The sequence below is a fragment of the Lonchura striata genome, chromosome 6 (genome assembly GCF_046129695.1).
Source record: "Lonchura striata isolate bLonStr1 chromosome 6, bLonStr1.mat, whole genome shotgun sequence".
NCBI lineage: Eukaryota > Metazoa > Chordata > Aves > Passeriformes > Estrildidae > Lonchura > Lonchura striata.
The window spans coordinates 32,436,047-32,456,520 of NC_134608.1; the positions used below are offsets into that span (position 1 = coordinate 32,436,047).

Here is a 20,474-nt window from a genome sequence, read left to right on the forward strand (position 1 = left end):
TAATTAATAAAAAAAGAGCATAGCCTTTTGTCTGTTTTATTTTATCACAAAACAATTGAAAAATTAGTTAAAATTTAAAAATAGCAGTAATTGCATAAAAAGTGCTTGGGAAAAATAGACTTAATTAGGCAATTATCTTAGAAAATTTCATTTTGCAAGTAAGAGACTTTTATGTGAAGTTTTTGTTTACTTGTTATGTTTTCAAACTAATTTACTGAGGCCTACTTTATACGTAACTTGTCAAGTGGAAAAAAATTAGCATAAACCCTTAAGAATAATCTTCTGTGTACATTTTGCAAAATCCTGTAAAACAGGGCTCTATCCAACTATTACAATGTGGGTGAATGATGTAAGGAATAAAATGCATTGTCTATTCCTTATACTTTGAGATAAACATTAAGACTTCCACTGTCTGACTTCAATGGTTAGGGAATAGCTATGTATAACAAAACCTATTTTTGAGCAATAAAACGTTTTTTGATATATACCATGACCTTCAAGAACTGATTTAACATTAATTTAGCTTTATATGTGAATTTAGTTTTATATATGTTACCTAGAACAGTAATTTTAATAATTCCGGATGTATTATGACATTTCATTATGTATTCAGCATACAGATTGTATAAGTAGATCTATAAAATAAATATATTAATAATTTCTTATGTACTTAGAATCACAACTATAGAAATACATATTTCTGCTTTTTCCTTTTCTAATTAAATTATATCACTAAATATGTAGTAAAGTGAAGAAACAGAATACACTTGGGATTTGAACTATAAAATTTTTGTGTGCTTTTAGTACTTACTGTGTACTTATGAAATTGTTAGTTTTCTTCATTGTCCTGTATATTGTAGGGAATTTATGTGGAATATTTTTCCTTTAAAAAGCCTCTTTCATGCATGTATTTTACTGTTTTTGCTGGCTATGGTATGTGACTTTTGAGATGTAAAAGTGGGAAGTATAAATTAAATTATGTTAAATTATATGGTATAATTTTGTTTGGGTTTGTGTTTCTTGGGGTTTTTTTTGTTGGTTTTTTTTTTTTTTGTTTTGTTTTTTTTTCCCAGGTGTTATAGTTTGGATTTTTTAAGAGGTGGGACTGTTGGTGCTTTTCTTTTTTTTAGATGCATGCTGGAGGGGATTTAACTTCATACTGAAATCTAGAAAGTAAGTTGTGTATTCAGAATCATTTTGTGGGAAATTGTATGGATGACAATACACATTCTTTGGGAATTAAAATGAATTGCAGTAAAGTGTCTTGAAGATGTGAGTCAGAATGGAAAGGCTTCTAGAACCTCTACAAATTATGCTTGTCCTTAAAAAAAAAAGGAAATTCCCTTTATTATTATCAAGCTGCTTTTGCTGCCATGAGATGGTCCACTTAAGAAGGAATTGATAGCAAGACTTGAAGTGAAGTCTGTAAAGACTTAATCCAATAATTCTTGAAGAAACATTGGGTATGGTACTAGTTAGGAAGTCTGCAAACCAACACACTTCTATGCTGCTGTTTCTTACCCCTTCTAAAAGTAGTTCTCAAGGGATTAGGAAGACAAATCAGACTGCCAAAGAGAAGGTGTTGTTGAGCAGGTATGTATCCTTCCACTAGGTGCTTGCAAATCCTGTTCTGAGGAAGTGTGAATGGCAGTAAGTTTCTGGAAGAAGATTTCCAGGTATTCAAACAGATATGACGTAGTTTCCTACTGACATGATTCTTTCCTATGATGTAGAGTAGTGCCATAGCAGTGTAGGTGGTGAGAAACCAAAGGCTCCCTATGGATTCCCTGTCAGAAACTTCATCTTGGAAAAAACTGGGAGAAAGCAGCAAGATACCTAAAGAAAGTACATATCTGGTGAGAAAAGTGCTTGTTCCAGGGAAAAAAAAAAAAAAAAAAGAAAAAATCCTATAAGATTTAAGGCAAAACATACTTCTTCTTTCCTCTTTTTCTAGCCTAATTTCTCATGTTAGTTGTGTGAATACTCAAGGCGAGACATTAAATAAGCTTACAGCAAATCAAGGCTTCTTAAAATCTACTTCCTTGAAGAAATAAGCTGTAAATTAAGCATAGTAAGGAAAAATGTTGTGAAACACCTTTAAAAGAGAGGGCAGGGACAAAGTGCTTCTCTAGGTAATCCACACAAAGATCCAGGGATGCTGAGATAAAGTTGCAACAGGTGTTTCTATGTGTGTAGCTCCTGCTGATTAAAACTTCATCATTGCTGGTACACTGATTTAATACTTAAAAAAAAAAAAAAAAAAAGAAGAGAGAATGTATCCTATTTGTAAAACTAATCATATGTAAAATGGAGTTTTTGGAGAATGTTTTTGTAGTCTCCAGATTATTCTTCCATTTTTATGATGTCCTAAAAGAATTCCTTCTTAGATAGTTGCTCTAATGATGTTCCTTTCTCTTGATAGATGTAGTAAATCAGTGCAGCATAACTCTGTAGCTACTAGCTTTAGCTGAATCTACATATAAAGTACTTTTAGTTTTTGTAAAATGTACTTTTTTATGTACAGGTGGCTTTTTTAATGGTAGGCTTTTTAAATGAGTGCTGTAATTAAGCAGACTGAAAAGTCTGCAGGGAGAATCTCTTTCCCTCCTAATCTTCTATTACAAGAGATTCCAAACCCTTCTGGTCATGTGGACATATATTATGGCATTATGTTAACAAAATAATGAAGAAACCAGTAAAAGGTAAGCAGAATAAACTAGGAGACTGAGGAAGGTTTTGAGAGAAATCTCATAACTTTTTCAAGTAAATGTGACTACAGGGTAGTGCTGTATGATATAATTCTTTGGAAAGAAGGCAAGGCACAGAACTTTAACAATTTAGCAATAGTCATGTGTGTAAGATGTATGCGGTTCAAGTTGGGTATATTTGTTCCAGAACCTGATGCTTCAGAACATAATGTTATTCTGATATCTATTTTTTAGGAATCTGCTCTGTTCCACAGTAGGAAGGTAAGCTGTCAAGCCTTAAGGTCTGATCTTGAAGTTAAATTCCAGCATGGTAAGAATTAAAGCTGTTACCAGTGTCTCCAGTGTGCAGGACTCTGAGTGAAACTCAGGCTTTTTTCCTAAGCATTAAAAATCAAAATGGAAACTCTAAAGTTCATGTTAAAAGCAACTGATGAAAAAAAGCAACTGATGAAGAATTTCCTGTGATTGTTGAGCTTCAAGGAAGCTCACCTGCCTGTTCCTATTTCTTTATTCCAAAGGGTATGGCTCTAGTTTATGCACAATGGTTTCAGTACATGACTTTTCTCTTTGGCTTGGCAGTTGATCAAAGAGAATTAGAGAAAATACTAGTTGTCATTTCACCATTGTTATGTCAGAAAAGGGTTCAAGTAGACTTTCTGTGAGTTCTTTGATGAACAGAACATCTTTCTGGAAAAGCCATCTGAGGCAAATTTCTGTATAGCATTAAACTGGGACATCATGGATTATCTTTAATATTAGAAAAATCTTTTAATTCCTTGATAGCATGTCTTGTATTCCATTATTGTTATGTGTAAGTTGCTGTGAGGGCTCATCAAATCATAAGGGAGATTTTAGATGTGGAATAGTAATAATTTTCAGTATTTCGTACCAGAATAGTAGCAGCTTTTAGTATACCCCAGAATAATTTTAGAGGTCTTCATATTCAGATTATTCCTAGGAACCTTTTTCTGCACTGAACAAACACCTGCTAAAAATGTTCTACCTTTGCTTCAGCCTCCAGAAAGTAAATTCAGCTGTGCATATAAAAAGTATGCTGAGGAAAACTACTCTAAAATGAATGGTTGAGATCTTATTAGCATCTAGAAAGCAGCTAATGATTAGGGCACATTCAGAAGCTTGTTCAGTGTTTTAGATGTTGGGAAAACATCAGCCTGGAGCCATTTGAGGCGATAGTAAAATATATATTCCAGTTCCTTCTAAGTAAAAATTTAAACTTAATGCCCCCTAGATGCTGACATTCCAACTAGCAGCTATTGCAGAAAAAAATCCCTCATATTTGGATAATTAGGTACTCTCTCAATTCTTCAATGATGAGTACACAATTAAAAATATATTTTGTGCTGTACCTATGTAAGTCTTTTGACTGTAATTCAGTAGGTTAATTTACATTTTGTGATTTCATTCAATGTAAGTAAAGCCTTTGATATTAAGTGCTGCTGCTTTAGTGAAACAGATCTTAGTTCTGGGGCCTTAACCTGAAGACTCTTGAGTGTGTTTTGCCTCACACTAGCTCAAAACCCATGGAGTGACCTCAGTAATTGTTGGAATGCATTAGGTGCACCTGGGGAGTGCATCTCATTTAGTTTTGTCCAAAGTGAATTCCACATTCATACTTTGATTCTTCTTTGCAGTGTGAACCAAAGTGTGGTGACTGGGGACTCTTGGGAGACAGCTTAAAAGCCACGTATTTGGACCAAGCACAAAAAACTAACACAGACACACTGTTGTTCTTTGCCTCCACGGGTTGTTTGTGCCTCTTAAAATTCTTGTGCATGCTAGGGGGGGTCTTCCAGTGGGTAGCAATTTCCTAGAAATGGAAGGTGCCCAGGAAGATAATGGCTCTTGTGCATTTTGTGAAGGTGATGTGGGTGAGGGCATAACATTTGATTATTTGGATACTCTAGAGAAAGTGAGATGTTGAAATGACTGGTAACTTAAGATAGCCCAAAGGAAAGTTCAGTAGTATGTAGAAGTATTTCAAATGTCCAATATAGCAATAGAATTACAAATTTTTATAAAAGCTATAGCTGAGGAAATGACAGAAAAAGCATATTTAAATTAATCCTTAGTTTGAACAGGCCCTCCTTGTACCTTGGATCTGACTTGTCTTCTTGTTAGGAAAGTACATGCAGCACCTTTTCAGGGATTTTATTTTCCTGCATTCACTACATCTCAAGGTGAGTTACTGAGAGAATTTTCTTCTGGTGTACCATGCAGTCTGTTATAAGTGCTTCAGAACCCAACAGGACTCTGTCCAGGTTTAATCTTGGGTGTGATTCTGTCTACCATCAGTCTTATTGTTCACTGCCATACCATGCTGTGCTGGCATAACCTGTCTTGTGGCTGTGCAGACAGGGAATTGAAACAGCTGAAAAAAAAAAGGATCCTCTTGAGTGGAATCAGTTGTGTGATCTGGTTCAGCACTGAGCTCTGCGGACTTCTGCTCCTGTAGGTGAATGGTGACCAAGGCTGGCAATTTTTTACCTCTATTGTCAATTTTTTTCATTTCTGTTCTGTCTTACATCTCTTCTATCCTGCCACTTTTTTCCTCTGTGCAAAACGAACTTAACTGGCTAACCTAGTGGAAAAACTGCTATTCTTTTGAGAAATCAGTTTTCTGCTGCTGGAACAAACTGAATCAACTCAGCAACAGATCTCAGGAGTGCCAGTTTGAGGGAGGAGCTGGATTGTACAGGTAAGATAGGAAAAAGTGGGAGATAAGAGTTCTGTTTAGTCAACACAGCTCAAACAGATGCAATCTTTTGCTAATTTTGTGTAGTGCACTTGCATCAATTGCCAAGTCAGTCTTGACACTCCTTTACTTGGCTGTGTTGCCTCCTTGCATGCAACTATTGCTTTGTCAGGCCAGGTGTCTTCTTGGTGCTATTTACTAGCTTGTGCTCATAGACAAGCAAAGACACTGCCTCTGCTCAATAATAAGAAGTACAATGAACACGGTGAAGGAAAGGAAGGATTTGCCTATTACAGGAAATTCTTTTGAGGAGAGAATAAGTCAAGATATATTTTTTCCATGTTGTATGTAAAAGTATTTGATTCATATAGGAGTAGGTGAATATGAAGGCTGTGCTAGGCATTTATGCTTAGCAAAGAGCTGGACATCTGAGAACTTGCATTGTAGGTAACTAGAAAAGCTGAACATTATATTTCTGCAGTGTTAAATTTGTGAAAAGATGAACACTACGTTACACATTTACAGGCTCAGAAGGTCACTTTAGAATGTATTAATTTTTTAATAGTCAAAATGTCTAACATTAGTTTTTCTAATTTATTATCTTGACTATAGTATGCCTGACACAACTAATTTGAAGACCGTATACATACAATTAATATACATACCCACATAAACATTTATTAAAGTGTATATCAGTAATTTTTTTAAAATAAAAGTGACACACTTTTTCTAGTTCTGATTTCCCTTTTGCTTGAGGGTTTTCTTTGGCACCATTCAATCTGTCATCTTACTTGCACTCAGTATAGTTTTTCTAAGCCTATCTCTAGCTGAAGCTAGCATTATACTAACTTTGAGCCTGCTGGCTTCATATGTACTAAATGGCAGATGATGTGCTACTGACTTATTTTTCTTCTGTTGGGTATCTGTCTGTATACCAGCTATTTAAAACATCTGCATGCAAGATCATAATGTAATCTGTGTCTCCCCTGCATACCTTCTTGCTGATGTGACCAGAGTCATTACCTTTTCCTTGAGTGGGCTGTTATCCATGTGATTGATGGAGGTAACTGGAACAGCCAGTCAAAGGCATCAGCTACTTGGGTAAGTCAGGCTTTGAGATTCTTGATATTTCCTTAAAATAGGGTGAACTGGGGGTGAAGATGAGGATAGATAGTTTAGTTGTATAATTGTGGTCAGCGGACCATGTGCGCTTATTTTAGTATTTAACTGCAACTCAGAAACTTGCTGGTCCATGCGTTTCTCTAATACTGTGTGTTTTCTTGGTCTCCATGGCTACTAATTATGTACGGACCATGGTTTTGGTATTGATACTGTTTCAATATGAAGGTAGCTAGCTAAACTGAGTTTTGTAAATTGCAAATGTAAGTAACGTCTTCAGTATTAAGGTACATCTATAGTAGAAGTGTGATTTTTGAAATAGCAGAAAATACTGAAATGCTGTAGTTGCTTTAAAAGCAATCATAACATAAAAGTACAGTCTGGCTAGAATAAAAAGTTAAGGATTAATAATAAAAATGGAATTTTACTGGAAGTGAGAGAAAAAGAAACTATAGAAGGAATTGATAACCACATTATGTAAAATCAAAACAGTACTATAAAGGAAGTCTAGCAAATAATATAGAGACCAAGGTTATACAAATGAGGTGTAAAGGCTGTTAATGGACAGCAGACAAGTTCAATAGGGAAAAGATTTGTGTGCTTAAGGAATATGCATCTGTAGGTATGTGCAAGCATCCTGTTCAATAGAAAAGCTTAACAAGAGCAGAATTAGCAAATTGTTTTTATGAGATGAATAGAGTAATAAACTAAATATACCAGATGTTTATAATCCCAATGGCATTACCTTAAAATTCCCTCACTAGGGAATCCCACCTAGAGGTCTCATCTGTCCATGAACTCTCATTTATACCAGCAAAATTATTCCTGTCTATGGTGAACAAAATATGAACTGAGACAGATGATAGTATATTGCTAAGCCAACTTTCAGTGAATTTCTTTAAGTTTACTATGAGTAAATGCTTGTGCCCACACAGTAGAGAAGGGAACAAGTTGCTGCCAGTGTAAAGAAAGTGGGAATTTATCTTTTGCTAATAATTCATGAGAAAAACTGATCTTTTGCCAAGACATTAGTGGCCTGTGTGTTTGGGGAGTATACTGTTGCCAGGCTTTCAAAACGTGTATTTTTACTGTAGTGCACATTTATCAAAATCAGAAGTTACATTCTTTCAAAAGATTGCATGGATACAATTGCACTTTGTAGCCTTGTGCACCACCCATTGACTGCTGATTTCAGTTTCAGAGTCAGTGACCTGAGGCTACATATAGTGCTCCAAAACTCAATTACTAGTCATTCACTTAATCATGCTCACAGAAGCAAATTCTGTTTGTGTGTCTGTAGGATATTTCTATTTTTTTGGGGGTACAAAATGATTGGCTTCCTTCTGAAGACCATTAAATTTTGTTTCTTTTAAATACTTTTCTTTGTTAACCTGTATAGAATTACTGGATATTTGTTGGGGTTTCAGAATTAGTTACAGCTCCTATTACAACTGATATTAAAGACAAAAGTTTAGAAAAAAGGTGTGAGGAGTGGGAAAGTACTCCCAAGAATTTCAGCCATTCCTTTTCTCCCTTAATCTCCTCACCATGAAGCAGGATGCAAGATCTACTACTTTCTTAATGATTGCAAAAAAATAAAGCATTAAAAACCTTAGCTCTTCTTTAAAAACAATGGAAGATAAAGATGTGAGGCCAACAGGTTCCTTTGCTGTCATTTTCTTCCGCATCTAACTTTTCATCTTTGTATTTGGTGTAGATTGTGCTGACTAAATACTGGAAATGGCCTTTTAGTGCTTTTCTGCTATTTTTTGCATTGAAAAGACTTTTATTTCTCTTCTTGTGCAAGTTTTACTCTTTTGTGAATTGACAAAGGCATACTTCCTTTGGGACTGACTGTAAAATCTTTTGTTGCCTGTAACATGACAAGTTATACTGAAATCTTTCTCAGCAGTTTTGTTTTCTTGTTTACTTTTTTCTTTGGATGCATGTGTCTTGATACAGAGTTTGTTGATCAAATACATCATATATCTCATTCACATTATTTTTGGTGTTAGATGAAAAAGTCAACCTCTTGAATGCAACTAGATTGAGGGTTTTCTTACAGATTTTCTACTAAATGTGAAGTGCTACCTTTCTTGGAACTTCTTTATTTGTACCTGCTTTGAATTGACATGTTCCGGAATCTCAGGATTTCATTATCTGGTCAACAGTCGTAATTAACTTTGTTTTCTCATTTATTTCTTACTTTTTTTTTCCTTAAATCTGACAGATGACAAGCATTTCTTCCACTTTGCCTCACTTTTGTGAAGGACTTCATAGGCAACTCTGTGAAAGGCTTTTCCCATAGTCCATCTTTCCTGTATTAGAATAGCTATGAGAAGAATGTGTTTTCTATCTATAATTGCTTGTAAATATTACCACTTTAGACCATGGTTGTTTCTTTCAAGACTTTTTTTCTCTGTGTTTCTTTCATTTTGCAGCCAGTGATCTTTCTAATAGTCTGTTGTCCAGGAGGATATATCTGGAGAATGTACTGCTTTAATGCAGTACAAAGGAAGTAATTGAAAGAAATCACTAAAGGATATTATGGTGGGTTGACCCTGTGCAGCAGCTGAGCTCTCTACCCAGAAGCTTACTCACTGCCTCCAGGCATGATGAGGGACAGAATTAGAAAAGCAAAAGTGTGGAAACTCATCAGTTGAGATAAAAGCAGTTTAATAAGTGAGGGAAAGGTGTGTGTCTTACTGAGATCAAGCCAGACAATATCCACAGCTGTCCATTTACCAAGTCACTAATCTCCGGTTAGAAAGTTTTGTTAGGCTGCTTTCTGTTTTCTGCTGCATTTTTTCCTACCTGTTAGCCAGACAGGTACGGAAGTCTAATTTTCTTTTGTATGGAACCTTGTACCAGACAAAAAGCACCAGTAAGAAATTTTATAGCTTGTTCTGCAAATCTATCTGCCTCCTTTGTTCAGGAATGCAGGCAATTTATAGATCAGTGAAGGAACCAATGCCCCACTGTATGGCTTTGCCATCTGGTACACATCCTGTAGGATGAAGAAAGACTTTTATGAACATTTTTTTGTCAGTTTACATTGTTGGCTAATGGCTTTTCTACAATTGGTCAGTAGCATTTTTACTTCTCTCGTGTATTAGCTTTCTGTAGTTGCTGAAAAACTTCGGTGATTCATCTTCTTTTCTTGTCCCTTCAATGGCTTCATAAATGGAAATTCAGCTTCCATACTTTCAAGGAGTTTCCTTCATAAGGAAAATAAAAAAGTATACACTCTAACTGTAAGTTCAATTTAAGTCAATATAATATGTTTGCAATATTCCCCATGGCTGTTACACGACTATCTAATGTCAATTACTGTGCACTGATGATACATCTTAAGATACAAACTGTTTTTTAAAAATTTTTTTATGTGAATTTAATTGAAGAAAATCCTTTCATTGGGTGCCCAAATGAGAATATTTGAGTAAGGGTGCGGTTTAAAAATACTTAAAGCTCACAGTACTTCACAGCTTGATGAAGTTCTGTATTATTTATTTATTATTATTTATTATTATTTACTCTATATTAGATGGGATTTCAGATACTAGGTTGTGATTGATAACATTATTCACTGTGCATGAAGTTCTTTCTGCCAAAATACATTACTTTTTATTTATATGTTATGCAGATTTATTTTATTTATGTAAGTACTTTGAAATGCTCAGGTAAAGAGGTAGTCTTGAAACTTATATGCTACATCGGCTACATGCTAAGAAAAAGAGTTTTTATGTTTCTGAGGGCAAGAGCCAGCACTCAACTGATATGCAATGTCGTGAAACAAACTTGGATTCTTGTATTAGCTTGGACTCTCTCATAATTAACTTTGGCTACTCTAGCCTGACTTCTAAAATACATCTTATTAGATAAAAACTACTCATTGGTTATGTAAGAATTTCAAGAGAACTAGTGTAATGAAATATGAGTTAAGACATCCCTAGATGACACAGTCAATTGGAGTATTAAATGAGATCTCATTTATAAATATGTATATAACGGTCTCTGTATCAAGGGCCTATATATCATTTATAAGCAAAAAATTTAGCAGTTGAGAGATGCTCTTGGAGCACACATGATACTTTTATTTCAGTTTTTCTGTTTTGAAAGAAAGTGAGTGTTTTTTTAGGATTTTTCTGTGCTTGAATATGGTTTCTTACTAAGCCTTTCCCCATCAGGTAACCAGGATCAGATTTGTTGAAAGCATTACATGTACAGAGCTTTGTTCTTGGACTTACTCTTTTTAGTTCCTTGGTTTTTTTGACAGAATACTTTTGTATAGTATTTATTAGCTGAATAACTAAAATTCTGATCAGTTTGTCTACTCTGTTTTAAATGAATGCCTATATGAACCCACTAGTCTGTTCAAATTATGTAATTCTAATGTACAGATTATACTTCTCTGAATTAGCTAATGTATATTTTCATTGTATACTTTGCTCTAAGAGAGTCAAGTCTTTGGATTTTCCCTCAGTGTCTGTAATATTAACAAAGCTTTACCTTTCTGGATGAGGCCTAAAGTGCAGTCATTAAACTAAGGGGAAGACATGATATTTAAAAAGAGTACTCTAAAATAATAATTATGTATTTCTTTGGTGATTAAGGTTTGCAAACCTCTTAATTTACTGAGGCAGTACTAATCTACTGGAAATTACATACATGGAAAGATACATTTTGCCTTCCTCTTACATCTGAGTGTTTACTTCTGGCTGCATCTGTTCTTGCTCCAAGGATAAGAATTTGAGATGGGAAACTGAAGAAGCTCCAGTAGTTTTAATTTAATGTGGTACTTGAAAGTATGTAACAGTTTATAAAAAATTAATAAACATTTCACAATTCATTTATCATATTGATCAACCTTATGTGAACATTGCCTTTCATGTGTTTCTTAAGGATGGGCTGAAGATTTAAGTTGCAAAAAAAAAAAAAAAAAAAGGAAGAAAAGCTGCAGTTAACACAAGAAGGTGGTTACTGTTAACATATAGTGTGATAATGGATGTCAGGGGCAGAGGAGGGTGTCAAGTCATTGTTTTAGACTTGTGAGGTGGATTTACTAGAGTTTGTGTGTTCCCTAAGCAGAGAATATTGTGTTGATCCAGTAATTTGGGGATTTTTTTGGTTGCTCCAGGGAATGCTGTATTAAAAGTAGAAGCAGCTTTAAATATTCTGTAAAATAGAATGCATTGCTTTTATTCTCTCTGTGGAGCAGTGCTATTAGGCACTATATCCCTAGTTACACACTTGTGAAATTAAAAAAAGCTTCATGGCTGGAAGGATGCCCAAATTCTATGAAGTCTTGTATTTCTGAAGAGAGAGATAAATAGTCAATCAAAACCAGGTATCTCTAACACTTTGTAGGCTAGATCCAAGCAGAGACATAGGTGTTGTGATGCTTCAGTATCTTAAACTTCACTAAGTTTGGACCGTGCAGTGGGAAGGAAGAGAACAGTGTTCAGATATTTGCATTTTGATCTATCGTTTTCTTCTCCTGTTAAAGGGCAAGTAACAAAACAGAAATAGTTCATGGAGCACAGACTAGAATCTAGGTCTTCTCTCCCAGCTGAGCACCCTGGTTATTAGGCTACAGTGCAATCCTTGTTAATTGTCCAGATGCCATAGCATTTTCATTTTTATCTGGGTAGTTACCAAGCTTTAGCAGACAAGAAGCTTGTTACTATCCAGCCTTTTAGTTTCCTAATTAAAGTGCTCTTCTGGGAAATAAATGCATGGTTTTGAATCCCCATATGCTAACAGGGAATTAAAGCCAAGTTCCTTGCCTCTGTGCTAGTCTCTGTAATCTGGTATGTATCTACAGGAGAAGTTCTGCATTGGTGGTCCCAAGCCATTTGTAGACCCTCGTGTACCTTGCAGTGCTGTTACACAGCCCCTTTGACCATGGTCTTTTCCCAGAGAGTATTTTCTGCCTCAGGTGTCACATCTGTGTTACCTTGCACATGAGTCTCCTAGCTCATGGGCTTGGTGGAGTTTCAACCTTCTATTAAAGTTTCCACCAGAAAAATTAACTGCATTTATCATCTCTAATACTAGGGAAATCCTGTGGTGTTGGATTACTTTGTATAGGACTTGAGGGCCTGAATTTTGCGTATATGCAAAAATACTTTTATTACATGCTGCCAAGTATTCAGAGACTGAGATGATGAGAAAACATCATGCTTATCAAGTATTTGAATAGCAGGAGCACTGGTTTTTGTCCATTTAAGTAAAAATATCTTAACAAAAAGTTCTGGGGTCACCCAGCCTGGATGCTTTATCAATACACTTGAAGGAATAAAGCTGCTGGACAACCAGATTTCCTTTCAGTTGTTTAAGTTAAATAATTTTTTTTAAAATAAAATCAAAATAACTAACTGCCTGCTTTACTTAAGAAGGATTTTCTTTCACGGCTTCTCTGATGCAGTCGTTTTCAGTGTCTTTTCATAATAAAAATTATTTGGGTATCCTTTAAGCAAGCAGGAAAGAAATGTTGAGTTGCTCTCCCCAGCAATCTTTCCCACAACCTTGTTGACATACCATATGATTAAAAAAAAATAAAGAAAAAAACTTTGGAAATCACATCTCCCCCTCTTAGTTTGTCACCTTCCTAGATAAGTAATTCCATGGTAGTTCACTGCATTTTAAAATTATGTGCACTTAGGATTTTCACAATTATCATTTTCCTTCCTAACTTTTTAGTAGCAATGGTTCTATGCAAAATCAAAATTGAAGCTACTCCAAGTGATTGGAGTCAAGTTTTTTGGTTTTGTGTTTTGGTGTGGTTTTTTTGGTTGTTTTTTGGTTTTTCTTTTTTGTTTTGTTGAGGTTTTTTGTTGGTGGTGGTTTTATGTTTGTTTGTTTCTTGAAAAAACATACTATGTTTTTGCTTGTTTACTGGACTTCTTTTAATCTGATAAGGAAAATAGTCCTGAAAAATATAAAATTGCTGATGTGACCTTGTCCATATCTTAGCTAGTGGGTGCCTTTAGAATAAGATGGTACTGCATCATAATTTCCTGATGAGTTACAGCATCATGATGGCATGTGCTCCCACTCAGAATCTATTTTAAGAAAGGACAGAAGCACTTTCTTATAAGTAATCTTGTACTCAAAAATACTGGATTGGAGTGAAGAAAGTCTACAAAGTAATGATGTTCTTTCTGGAGATCAAAAGAGAATTAATGGAAAAGTAATTATTTAATCTGTATAGTTAAAAAAAACTGGCACAAAAAAGCTTCAGCAGCATAATCTCTCTTTTTTATATTAGTCTATACATCTGTCCATATAACAGAGTCACACAGCAGAAGAAGTACGAAAGACTTCCTCAGAGAAACTCATGTCCCACTTAATTAGGCAGAGCTTTCAGAGACTGTTTAATGTTTAGCACTGTAGTGGCCATTAGAAATTGCAGCATGTGTTTTGGAAATTGGTTATCAAATTTTCTGTGTAACACAGCATCTGATGTCTTTGCTAAATGTGCCTATTTTGACACTGGTTTCAGTTTGTCAAGAAAATGTAGTTCATTTGAGCACAATGATTGTAAGAGGCAAGTCTTAAGAGGAAAACTCTTCAGTATTCTGTAAATACTGACCCACTCTTGGACAACTCTATTTTCCCAGAATGTAAGGGTCCTGAAAGTGTTTGAGGATACTCTGTAAAATTAATGTTCATTGAATTGACAATAATAATAAGGTGAGCACAGGTTTTTATAAACCTGTTAGTTCAGGTTAGCTGTATTTTAACCCGAGATCTCTATCACTCAGCTACATTCACTGTAAACTGAATGTAGAAAACCTTTTGTTATAGCCTTATATTGCACTTAGGGAACAGGGCAGCTGAGTATTACTATTATACAGATTAGTAATAATACAAGAAGAGAAATTAGTACAAACCTAAATATTTCAAGTCATGAGCCATGACATTTCAAGCCATTTCAAGTCAACAGCCATGCTGTTTTCCTATGAGCTTCTCATTATCTGAATATATCTAATTCGAGTGTGCTATTAACTCATCACTGTTTCATGAATAATGCGGGAATAATCACAGTTTGGAAAATAGAGCACAGAGGGGACTGACTTCACCTAGCTTGCTTATTTTTAAATTAACAAAGCGTAGGTAAGAAATCTTTAGGTCTCTGCAGTCTTCACTTAAAAAAGTGGGGCTCTGTATTTAATGAATGAGTGCAGTGACTATGTGTGTGGCAAAAATTGCATGATTAAAAGACAAAGAAACTTCCTAAAGAAATTTGACCTATAAAGAAGCATTACATTTTTAAGGTTTAATTAGTGGGGATCTGCTGTGAGTAAAAAAGAGTTCTTTATTTGGAAATAGATATATACAGTTTGCAAAGCATTCTTTTCTATACATGTAATAAAATCATCTCTTTGTAAGTATTGGAATGCTACATAATTATAGGGAATAAATATTTTTGTGGCAAGTTCCTTCCTAGCAGGACATGTTAAGAATAATTCTGGTGGAGGTAGTGTACTGATTCAAATCCAATTAAGAATTTTTCTGTGTAGAACAGCATCTGATATCTTCGCTATCCAATCAATTGAAAATAACTCAGAGGATGCAGTTTCTCCCAGGTCTCCAAAAGTATAGTGTTTTGGTCATGCTTATTTTTGTGACCAAGTAGCCTGTAGACTAATTGTTTGGTTTCTGTTTAAAGATGCATTGTACACAGAATACTCACTTTGTAGCTTCAAAGGGAAAAAAACCCCAAACAAACAAATCCCCAAAACTACACCAAAAACGTGAAGATGAACATTTCCTTCATGACTGACAGAGCATTCATGTAAGCAGAACACAAATGAAAGCATATTGGAGATGAGATGTTTGAAACACTGTAACATTGTAAGTGCAATAACTTCCTTTATTTGATATGCTTGATTTTGGTTTTTGTTCTGTTAAACAGTTAATCTGATGAGGTTTACCTGAGGTATGGAAATGTCATTGTTTTGATTTTCAGTAGAGGTATGGCTTGAAAAACTTTCCTTGTACTGACACTGTGTGCGGGGGTACATTTCTGAATCTCAGTTTCAGATAACATGAGTACTGTGTGACAGACTGTAGTGGGAAATTGGACTTAGCAGGAACTAGGGAATCCTGGTGAGGTCAACTTTTTAACCTGTTTCTCCTGAATTGGTTGCCTGAATGTGAGTTAACAATAATGTTTGTCTGATTCCATTGTATCTCAGTCAAGCTGTCAATAAGTTATAGTTCTTGTATGTACAGTTTTTTACTGTGAGAGTATTGCCTTTTGAGAAGTCTCCCTCTTCATCTGAAAAAAATTGAGCAGGAATTTTGACTTGTTATTTCAGTTTCCACTAATAGGATAAATTCCTGTTTTGCAGCCTGCCATTTTAAAATTGAGTAATATAAGTAATCTCCTCATTGGATGGTCCTGTTGTAGTTTTATGTGCATGTGACACATTTTCTGTTTCTCTATTTAGACTAGAAAAATAAAACTAATATCCAGGGTCAGAGAACACTTATGTTTTCCTTTCTTGGTATCCAGTAGGAAAATGTAATTACAGTACTGTCTCAGACTAGAATCAATGTTGTATACTACCATGTTGTAACAGGCATTAGGGCTAGTTAATTAGCATTTTTACTTTTCCCTTTCTTGTGTCTCAGTTTAACCTCTTATTAAAACACAAATAAGACATATCGTTTCAGGATTTTTTTAGTCAGTAGTTCCTTAGATAATGTATTTATATGTTCTGTAATATGTATTTATAGTTCTATAATTGTAACACTTTTGTAGCCATAATTTCATTTTATAGTATTTGAAAGGTAATGTTTTGATCAATAAGGAAGCATCAAATATATATAATTATGTATATATTTGTGAAAAATCTTGCTATTTGTCTACTTAGCAGCATGTCTTTCTTTTTTTCAGCTTGTGTTTCCTATGGAAGAGGCTTTTGCAAGTGGAACTGTTGCCTTATTTTTGAGCTCTTTGGTTATTTTCAATCAAATTTGATAGAGGAATAGCAGTATTGAAAGGTGTATCCAGCAAGGAAAAGACTTCTGTGCGAGTTCATCCCTTCTCAGACAAATGACACTTCATTTAATCCATCACCCATGGAAATTCAGTTTACTGAATGAACTGTACTGAATGTAGAAACACAGAGGATTCAAATATGTGTTTGCTTTCTTTTTGTTGGGACATCATTTAAGCCATATAAATATATTTCATAATTTACTAGTGGACAGTGACTAGTACAAAATGTTTCAAACTTATTGCCAGTTCAAATCCAGAAAAAAACATTCTTCTGAAGTACAATAAATTGGTGGAGGATATAAGTGTGTGTGTTCAATATGTTACATAGTTTTTTGCTCTGCTTTTTCATAGTAATGGTTTACCTATTTCAGTCCTGCTAAGCTCTTGATTGCTGTGACACATTCTGTTAATCATTATTTTAGAATAGGATGTTGACTTGCAGAACTATGCTGTCAGAAAATATGTGACCGAAACTGAATGCATCTCATCAGCTTGCAGTAAAATGAGAAAGAGCAATGGGTTGTAAATGAGAAGACATTGCACTATGAAGGAAGAGGCAAGGAGGTCTCTGCACAAGTGGTGTAAATAAAATTTATAAAAGAAAGGTTCCTATTAAAAATTTCATTTGGTATTCGTGCACAAGACAGCTGAAAGTAAGCAGCTGAACTTTTTTTCCTCCAAAACTAAGTGTTGGGTTTGATCTGTGATTGGGCAGTAAAGGATTATAAACCATGCTGTGGGATTGCATACTCTTTGTTTTTATTATTTTACACAAACTTAATGAGCAAATTCAGGACTATACTCCATATGTTCTAGCTCTTGTTTCTTCTTGCACAATTCATTATGCATGTTTTTCTTGAAGTTGCCAAAATATGAAACTGCTGACACTTTTTTGCTCCCAACATGTTGCACTTTAAATAATGACTCAAGATTTGTATAAATTTCTTAATGTACTGTTCTTATTTCTATGAAAAATTGTTTTTCTATGGAAAACAGTTTATTTTTGTAAATAGCACTCAACTGTTATTTTCCATGCAATGTCCATGGTCAAAGATAAAGATTGAGTGGCAGCTGGCAGATGTCAATGAACTGCTTTATATGCTATTCATAATATCATATTCTCTGTAGAAGATGTTCCAAAAAAACCCTTCTGTGTTCTAAAGAGTGTTATAGAAGTTCATAACATTAAATGAGTGATGATATTTTCTACTTTATTCAAGTTATACCAGCATCAGCCTAAACAATAATGTCCCATTTTACTCACATCTTCTCCCTCACCCACTACAATTACTCTGGGGGGAAACATGCAGAAAAAGTAGTTATAAAAAGAAATTGGGATATCCCCATGCAGTCTGAGTTAAGATCACATTGATGCAGAATGTGAAGACCAAAACTCTAGATGCCTAAGTGAGTGTTTCTAGGAAAAACCAGTTTGATGGAATGTAGGAGGAGAAATATCATTTTACTTAGGGTCTGCTAATTACAGAAGGTGTACTCTCTAATTTTTAGTCAAGTTCAGCTTACATAAGAGGGGGAAAAAAACCAAAAAGACTGAGCATATATAAATTGAGGCAACTAGCTAAAGGGAAGTCAGAAAGAGCAGCTGAATGGTTTGTGATGCTGTGCAATCTGTTTAAAGTCATTGTATGAGACTCAGAACTGGAATGTGGGCTGCAAAAGAAAAGGCTTCAATTGTCTGACCTCTAGCTTCTTCAAATGGTGCAATGTATTAGTCTCAGTTTTATCTAGATCAGAAGGCCATTACTGTGCCTTGCATCTCACATGTAGCCTGTGTACCTGCGTTTCTGTTCTCTGAAAACCAAGCTGTGAAGGTGTGGAGTGCTCCTGCTTTCCCGGGAATGGAACTGGCAAGTAGCCATCACAAGCTCTACTCTGCAAGAGCTGCCGAGTACTCCTCTGTTTCCCTGCCTTTGATACAGTATCAGCAGACCAAAAATTAAAGCTGACATGTTGAAACTTCAGGTGAAAGGAAGTTGTTAATAATAAAAGGATGTAATGCAGAGGGGGGAAATATCAGAGAGGCTGTCAAGTTAAATGCAAAAGTAAGAAGGCAAGCCTGAAAAAGACTGTTGAGAATCAACTTGCTAAAGGCATAGCACCTAATAATAACTAATGTTCATGACATCAGGGAGCTGAAAGTTTATCAATGTTGATGGGGTCAGTAACTGATCAAGACATAAAAGTAACGGTTGAAAAAAATAAATAATGTAAAAGTTAAGTATGTTTGGAGTTTTGTTTTTTTTTTGTTTTTCTTTTTAACATGCTATTATTTAATCTGGAAGGCTTTTGGAAGGAGTTACTAATACTGAAATAACAGAACTCTGAAAGGAAGTGTTTGGTTGCTTTTTAAGGGAATATTTGTGATAATTATAGCAACTTTGGGTCAAGAAGTCTGGATTCTGCATTGATCACACTTCAGAAGCTATAGAAGAAACAGTATTTTAGTTTCAGTTTTTAGCATATCTGCTAGTGTATTGGGGAAAGGTTGATACAGCTTTTCCTGAGGTTAATTCACTCAGTCTGCCAGATGATTTTTAAAATATCTCATGATGCCTTCAATATGAGGCATATGATATAAATTTGCATTTTCAGAATGCTTCAAATGGCTCTTAAAGAACTTAAAGTGTCCTGCAATAAGAAGCAAAGTTTTTCTACTTAATAGTCAGTTACTCATTAGAAAAGTTTAGGAATAAATTGTCAGACTTCTCAGTAGAGGCATTTACAAACGGAGTCATGCAGGCTGTGATGGTTAACCTAAGATAATACAAACCAACTTCTGTGCTATTTATTGCTTGTCATATGTCAAATTGCAGGAGGTATAAATTAAATTATGGCTTATTAATTTGGAGTTAGGGAGGAATTGGCTAATAGATTAGGTTGAAAAGAGTTGTACTTCTTTAGTCTTTAGTTGTGAATGAGGTTCACTTTCCTAGGATTGTCTGAATCACTGGGTGTATTTCTCTGTAATATTAGGCTGGATACTTGGTGCCAAAGACAGAAATAGAATGCAAGGACTTGGGAGGAATTGAGTGGTGAATGTTAATATGTTACTTTCTAAGCTCCTTGCAGAAGTATCTTCTAATTAGCACCAACTGTCACATTGAAATTAATAGGAATGCAAAACATCACACTCTTTATTCAGTCTTTTTGCTTAATTGTATTTGTCTTGTCTGTTTTTCAGACTACAAATCCTAATCTTACTTGGGACCACTAACTCCTTTGCAATGCAAGTCATATTTAGAATTATTAGGAAGAACTCTCAATGTCTAATTTGTTTTACAGATGCTTAAATACTGTTGTAATAAATATATTTACACTAGAAAAAATGCTGCTTAAATGTTCTAAATTTAGGGGTGGAAGAGCTTTGTGAAGACTTACTACTTACACATATTTAGCATTTTGTTGTGAATTTTCACATTAACTTCAGTTAAACATGTTGGTGCTCTCAGTGGAAATGAATATGTTAGTCTTCACAGGACTGTGCTTTAAGTGGTGAGGGAACAAGTGAATACAGCTGGCAGAGTGCAAAGTAACAGCATGTGTTTGCCTGTGTAATTACCTGTGGTCAGAGAATGCAAATGATCAGCATTCCAAGACTACAGAGAAAACAGCCAGTATATTTTGCACCCTAAATGGTAAAAAAAATTCTATTTCAGATTATCACAGACATCTTCTGAATTCAGTGCAAATAACAAAGGTGTAGTACTAGCTACAAATGACTTACGCTAGGATTTTGTTGATGTTTTAAAAGCTACTAAGAATTAGATAAAAGTCTGAAAATACTTCAGTAACTTAACTTTTTTAAACTCTTTTGTCTTATTTACTTAGTACCCTGATTTCTCATACAGTGTTACTCTTCTATCTAGCTGTGCAACTTACTTATGATTGGTATTAATGGCAT

At 34.8% G+C, this 20,474-nt stretch overlaps 1 protein-coding gene and 1 long non-coding RNA gene across 13 annotated transcripts in view; both read left to right on the plus strand.

Moving 5' to 3' along the window:
- Positions 1–20,474, plus strand: part of GPHN (gephyrin) — a 269,966-nt gene that overhangs the window by 6,568 nt on the left and 242,924 nt on the right. The window lies entirely within an intron of this gene.
- Positions 2,976–18,794, plus strand: LOC144246482 (uncharacterized). The gene is made up of 2 exons (XR_013340173.1): positions 2,976–6,522; positions 16,448–18,794. It is a non-coding gene; the product is annotated as an uncharacterized LOC144246482 (long non-coding RNA).